Genomic DNA, 6000 nt, shown 5'->3' with positions numbered 1-6000 from the left:
CTAGCAAGTAAAAAAAGATTTATAGAAGAAGGGAGGAAAGCATGTTGAATTGACAATTGCAGGAAGAGGAGGTAGGATTGCCAGTTAGGAGTGGGGTGTTAATTGGTCCTTTTCTAAGGGTTTTGAAAATAGCCTCACGTGGAGAAATTGAGAAGATGAACCTTTTCGAATTGCTTCATCTCCATAGTAGGAGGGGCTGCACCTGCTCCATGTATACATGTCATGTCAAGCTGCTATCAGAGGCACAGTTTTCTTGTTTAAAGTAATAATACTAGAGAGAAGAAATGCTTACAAGGGGTATTTCCCAGGTACAAGCTTAACAGGAATGAACAGCCAATTTTTTGTAATCAAATTAAACATTGTTAACAGTGACCAACTTCCTAATGTCAATGAAGGCTGAAATCCTATGCATGCTTACTCAGGAGTAAATTCCACTGAATCCAGTGGAACTTGCTTCTATGTAAACATGCATCAGATTCAGCTATAAGTAGGATTCATTCAGCCACTTTTTGAACATTTTTTATACATAGTAGTTGCAATCCTCTTGTGGAATTCCCTGCCTCTGGAGGTCAGGCAGGTGCCAATTTTGTATTCTTTTTGGCGCCTCCTAAAAACATCATTGTTCCAGGAAGCCTTTCCTTAATGACCAGCCATGGTTCACTGTACATTTTGTTTCTTTTAAAATCTATTTTAAAGTATTTTATTCTGTTTTTGTTTTATTTTATGTTGTACACCGCTCCAAAATTTTGAATGGGGAGCGGTATATAAATATTGTAAATAAATAAATACGCACATCCTAGCCTGGGACCTGAAGCTTCTATGGAGACTGTGGTGTATAGCTAGAGTATTGGACTTAGATTGGGGAGACCTGGATCCCCACTCAGCCTCAATGGGGGCGAACCTGGCCTATCACTCAGGTTGTTATGAGGATTCATTCAACCACATTTTAAACATTGTTTTATACATAGTAGTTGCAGTTAGTACATCCTGACCATGTATGCCACTCTGAGGTCCTTTGAGAAAGGGTAGGATAAACATGTAATAAATAAATAATCTTGGCCAATAATCCCGAGATGGAGCTGTCAGCATATGTTGGTAGCAATCGTCAGTGGTAGAAATGTTCCATGTGATAACCTTAACACTCAATGAAGAAGTGCTACAGACTGGAAGGGGGAAATGTCTTTCCAAGGCACAAGAGGTCATGGAGGAGAATGTGTATTGGAAAATGTTTTTGATGAACTGATTGTCTACTCACAGTAAGATGTAGTCTTCCCATGGTGGATGAATGTAATGCATTTTGTCTGTTACTGAACAGAGAACAATGTTCAATAAGACTAAATGAATACCTAATAGCCATGGTCTCAAAATACAATTCAGACTTGGAACTCTTTCACCTGCCCTTAGCACATCTGCTTCATCCTGATCATATCAGATAGGTCATGTGACAGAGTGTTCGAGTACATTCATTCTCTAGAACTGACAATCAAGATATCAATTAATCATTAATAGGTTACTTTGGCTTCTGTGTTCGGAAGCAATAGGTCATCAGTTTAAGAGCAACCATGTCTACAAAAGGGAGCTATATCCTCAGTGTCATCTTCCAAGACCTTTCTCCTTCTTGCCACATTCCCTGTAAAACTGCATGCTGTCAAAAGTGATTTTTGTCCTGGGAGTTCTCCAGGGATGTATCTGATTTTTTTGGTGATGCTTAAGAAATAATTAAATAATTAAGAGAAAAGGCGCTAAGATACCAGCAGATATTTTGGAGGTGTACAAACAACTTTATACTTAGTGCTTTTCTGCATTACTTTTTGTTTTGTTGCAGAATTGAGACCAGAGCACAACATGAAGAGCATTTCCTTTCCTGCTTTTTTGCTACATAACCTCTAGGTGGCACTGTGGTATAGCAGAATAGTGCAAATACACACTTGGAAACCGTGTTTTCTTTCCTTTCAGAAACAGAACCCCATTTTCCTTGCTCTAAAAAAAATTGCTAAAAGTGCTGTTTACAAACAGAAGTGAAACTGGAGAGTCACAACATTGCCTAAAAAACCTGTAAACAACCATGCCTAGGGAATGATGAGTGCATAATAAATTTGTCATATAGAAAACTCATAGGGCTAAACACATTGTGTAAAAAGTGGTTTTGCATTCAACATGACTAGTTGAGTACATTCATTCTTCAAAATTGACAATCAAGACGTCAATAATCATTAATCGGGTACTTTGGCTTCTGTGCTTGGAAGCAATAAGTCATCAGTTCAAGAGCAACCAGTTTAAGACAAAACAACTGCCAAGGATGTCCCACTTCAAGATGACAACCATGGTGGCTGTGCAGGGGGTGTTGAACCCTTCCTCTCTCATAGTCCCAATAAAAATCCCCTCCCCAAGCTGCACTGGGAAGGAATTTCTCATTAGTGCCCTTCCCAATGCAAAGAGCGGCTTAGTTATACTCACAACACCTCTATCAGCCTTCTCCAACCTGGTGCCCTCTAGATATGTTGGACTACAATTTCCATCATCCTCCAGCTAGCCATGCTGAGCTATGCCTAGCGGGCTTGTGGCTCAGCAAGGATGAATTGAACAGAGTTCTTCTATTTTGCCGATCCAAGCCCAGCACTGTTCCAACTCGCTCCACGTGCTTTCTCCAGCTTGTTTGCCACGTGCTTTGCTTTCATGACTGAGATGTAGTTATTTCTCCATGTATTCAAAAACAGCCATTATCTGCAGAGAAAGACATTCAAGATGTTGTTATAGGAGACAGATACCAACATTTCTCGTACTCTCATAACATGGAAGATGAACATAGTTCTTTTGCCAGCCTTAGCAAAGTACTCTTTCCAGTCACTCCATTTTTGGACTCCTTGCTCCATCTCATTATCATTCTTTGATAAATGTTTCTACTTAGCATTTGCACACTGAGATCACAAAACAATTAGGGGGTTTCTTTTGTATCTCAATCCATGCAAATTTCTAGAGAGCAGAATAATTCCTTTTTGTAAACAAAGACTTGGTCACTCGTTAAGCTGCACTGGGTGAGAGAGAGACAGATGAATCCAGAACAGTAACAATGGAAACATCAAACATCATAAGAAAAAATTATGGTGCCCTGTTGTTCATGATTTACATGACAGTTTGAGATGCAACAATCTTTATTATTATCACCCAGTTTTACAGACTAAAAGCAGAACTTGAGAGATTAAGACATATCCAAGGTCACCCAATAGAAGAGTTTGCACATCACAAAAAGCCACAGTAAAAATAAGCCATGGTGGGTTGGTTAATTGATCGGCACTCCCCAGTTTGTTTTCCCCTTCACCACCCTATCTGCTTCCAGCACATATCCCATAGGCCTTTGTAGCACAAATTGTATCCCAGGGGCCTTTGCGGCATCACTACTTCAGCAGCCTTTTTACTCCTGTGTGTTCTGTGCATGTTTTGCCTTTGCTCATCCAGAGTGACACTTTTCAACCACCTCCCTGCTCCCCTCACTATTACTACCTGCAAAGTCTTTAATTGCCAATTCAGTCAACTTCTATATATGGACTGAGAAAGGGGCACCATCTTGTCTTTTGTCCCAGGCAGCAAAATATCTTGGGCTGGCCCTGTTAAAAAGCATGGAATAATGATGTTAGAAAGAAATGTTAATTGTGTGCTTTACAACTGAATGTAGCCATCTAAAGCTCCTCCACCTACCCCTAATATTGTTAAATCCAGGATCTAAAATTACCTTGCTGGCTCACTGCTTTCTTGAAGAAGCTCAGGGCAAGGTATTTGGTTATCCCCTTCCCTTTAATTTCACATTAACGCTGTGAGATAGGTTAGGCTGAGAGTGACTAGCCCAAGGATAGGTGGGCTAGTCAGGGAGATCCATGACTGACTAGCCATGGGGTGAGAAGAAGGTACATCACTTCTACTGGTAGATATTTGGGTGCTCTGCAGTGGATTGGCACAGATTTCTGACTCCCAATTTAAAATAGCAGCAACAAAACTACTCCCTCACACCCTAAATTATACTGCTGAAATGAAGAAAGCTTATGGTAACCAGAAGTATATTTTTGTGTGGAAGAACTGTGAGCTCTGCTTAGTTCTGGTACTCAAGTTCCTGTACCCAGAATTCTTTACTTCTAAGTGTATGTCAATCTCACCAAGTTCAATAAGATTGACTCCCGCCACATGTGCATAGGGTTGGGTCCCACACATAACCAAGCCACTGTAGAGGTGGTGTAACAAAGCGGTTCAAATCAAATGCACTGGCAAAGAACATCAGTGATGTGCCACAAGTCCCCAGGTGAAATCTCAGCTCAACCATGGGCTCTGCTCAAGTAATCCCCTTAAAATCCCCTTAGAGAGTGCGAACCAGTGGCTGCTCTTCTTTGGAATGCCACTGTCACAGACACAGACATCATGGCACAGGGTTTAACTGATTGCTCTGCTAGTAGCAATAGCATTGTTTCTCTACTGGTCTCAATGCGCTGGTCCTCACAGATTCCTGTTCCCTCTTCACTTCTCTGGGCCCTTTAGCAAATGGGATTAAGAGGATGCCAGGCTCAGTTCTTCTCTTTGCACATTTGACATGAAGTAATCATGAAACATTCATTATATTCAGCTGCATTCCTCATCTGGAGGGAAAGAGGCCTCTGCATATTTTATTTCCTCCCCATTAAAATCTCATGAAAGAGTGATCCCTTGCTCACAATTCTTTAATTAATTCCTTTTATCCACCTCCATTGGGCTTGCTCTGGTTCCTCTGGAAGAGTGCAAGGAAGCAATCCTCCATATTGCTGCATATCAGGAATATGCAACAAAGAATATCCTAGCGGTGCACACATCGGAGTAAAAGATCAGACTGCACATGTTCTGATGATGCAACACTGGAGCAGGGCTGCAGTGTCATTCAGACGGCAAAACTGGAAAGTACTTTAATTGTTTTCGGTCATTGTTGGGTAATAGGTGCCAACTTTTTTTTTTAACTAGCTTCTGCTCCTGTGCTTTTAACAGCAGCTTAATTGATAGATATCAGCAGGCTAATTATGGTGGGCAGTTGTCCTACATTACAGAGGACTGCCCACTATTTTGGCAAATGGCAGAGGACAGTCCTCTCTTTGAAGGGGACCTCTGTGATAAGCTGTCTAGTCCAAGTCTGGTTCAGAGTCAAAGAACCATAAGAAGGAAGAGCTGCAGAGGTCTTGAGTTGCCCCTAGGCTGTGAAAAACTTCACTTGCTGATTGCTATGGACCAAGCTGTTGTTAAAGGCAGAGAAGTACGCTACACTGTGCGATCCATTGGCAATCCTAATTGCATCATCATCTCTACATTCAATAAAGGAGGACACCTGCCAGTGAGGAGATCAAGGACTACATAGGTATGGACATTCATCATATTTTGTGTCCCAATGAAACCATGCAGTGGAACCTAGGAACATGGAATGGGCATGGAGAACTGCAGCATTCTATGCAGGGAGCAGTTTCATATGTTACAACGGAGCAGGGATCACTGTACTAGAATGTACACTGCCAAGCCTCAAATGGTTCTTCTGCAAGTGAAAATGGAAAACAATGAATGGCACTGAACTGCAGTAGCTCAGTTGTAGCTCAGCGGGAGAGTCCCAGGACCTGCATGCAGAAGGTCCCAGGTTAGATCCCAGACATCTCCAGGTAGGGCAAGAAAACTCCAGCTGGGCTGGCATCAATGATAGGGATAGTTGGACACCTGCCCACGACCCATACCCCCCCCCTAGCAGGGGCCCGTTGAAAAGACCCCCCTGGAGTTACTCCTCCTCTTCACTATTGCCACCTGCTTGTTTACCTGCCTCTTACTCCAGCCTAAGTGGTGGTAGTGAGAAGGAGCAGCAGTAGAGCCACCGCCTGCCTGCTTATGGACTCTCTGCCTATCAAGCAAGCAAATAGGAGCAATGGTGAGAAAGAGGAGGAGGAGCAATAGAAGCTGCTGACAATGGTGATAAGAAGGTCAACTCACTGAGGGTGTCTTGCCACGGGA

Source organism: Elgaria multicarinata, chromosome 3, assembly GCF_023053635.1.
Source record: "Elgaria multicarinata webbii isolate HBS135686 ecotype San Diego chromosome 3, rElgMul1.1.pri, whole genome shotgun sequence".
Lineage (NCBI taxonomy): Eukaryota > Metazoa > Chordata > Lepidosauria > Squamata > Anguidae > Elgaria > Elgaria multicarinata.
Note: the sequence above shows the minus strand (reverse complement) of the source record.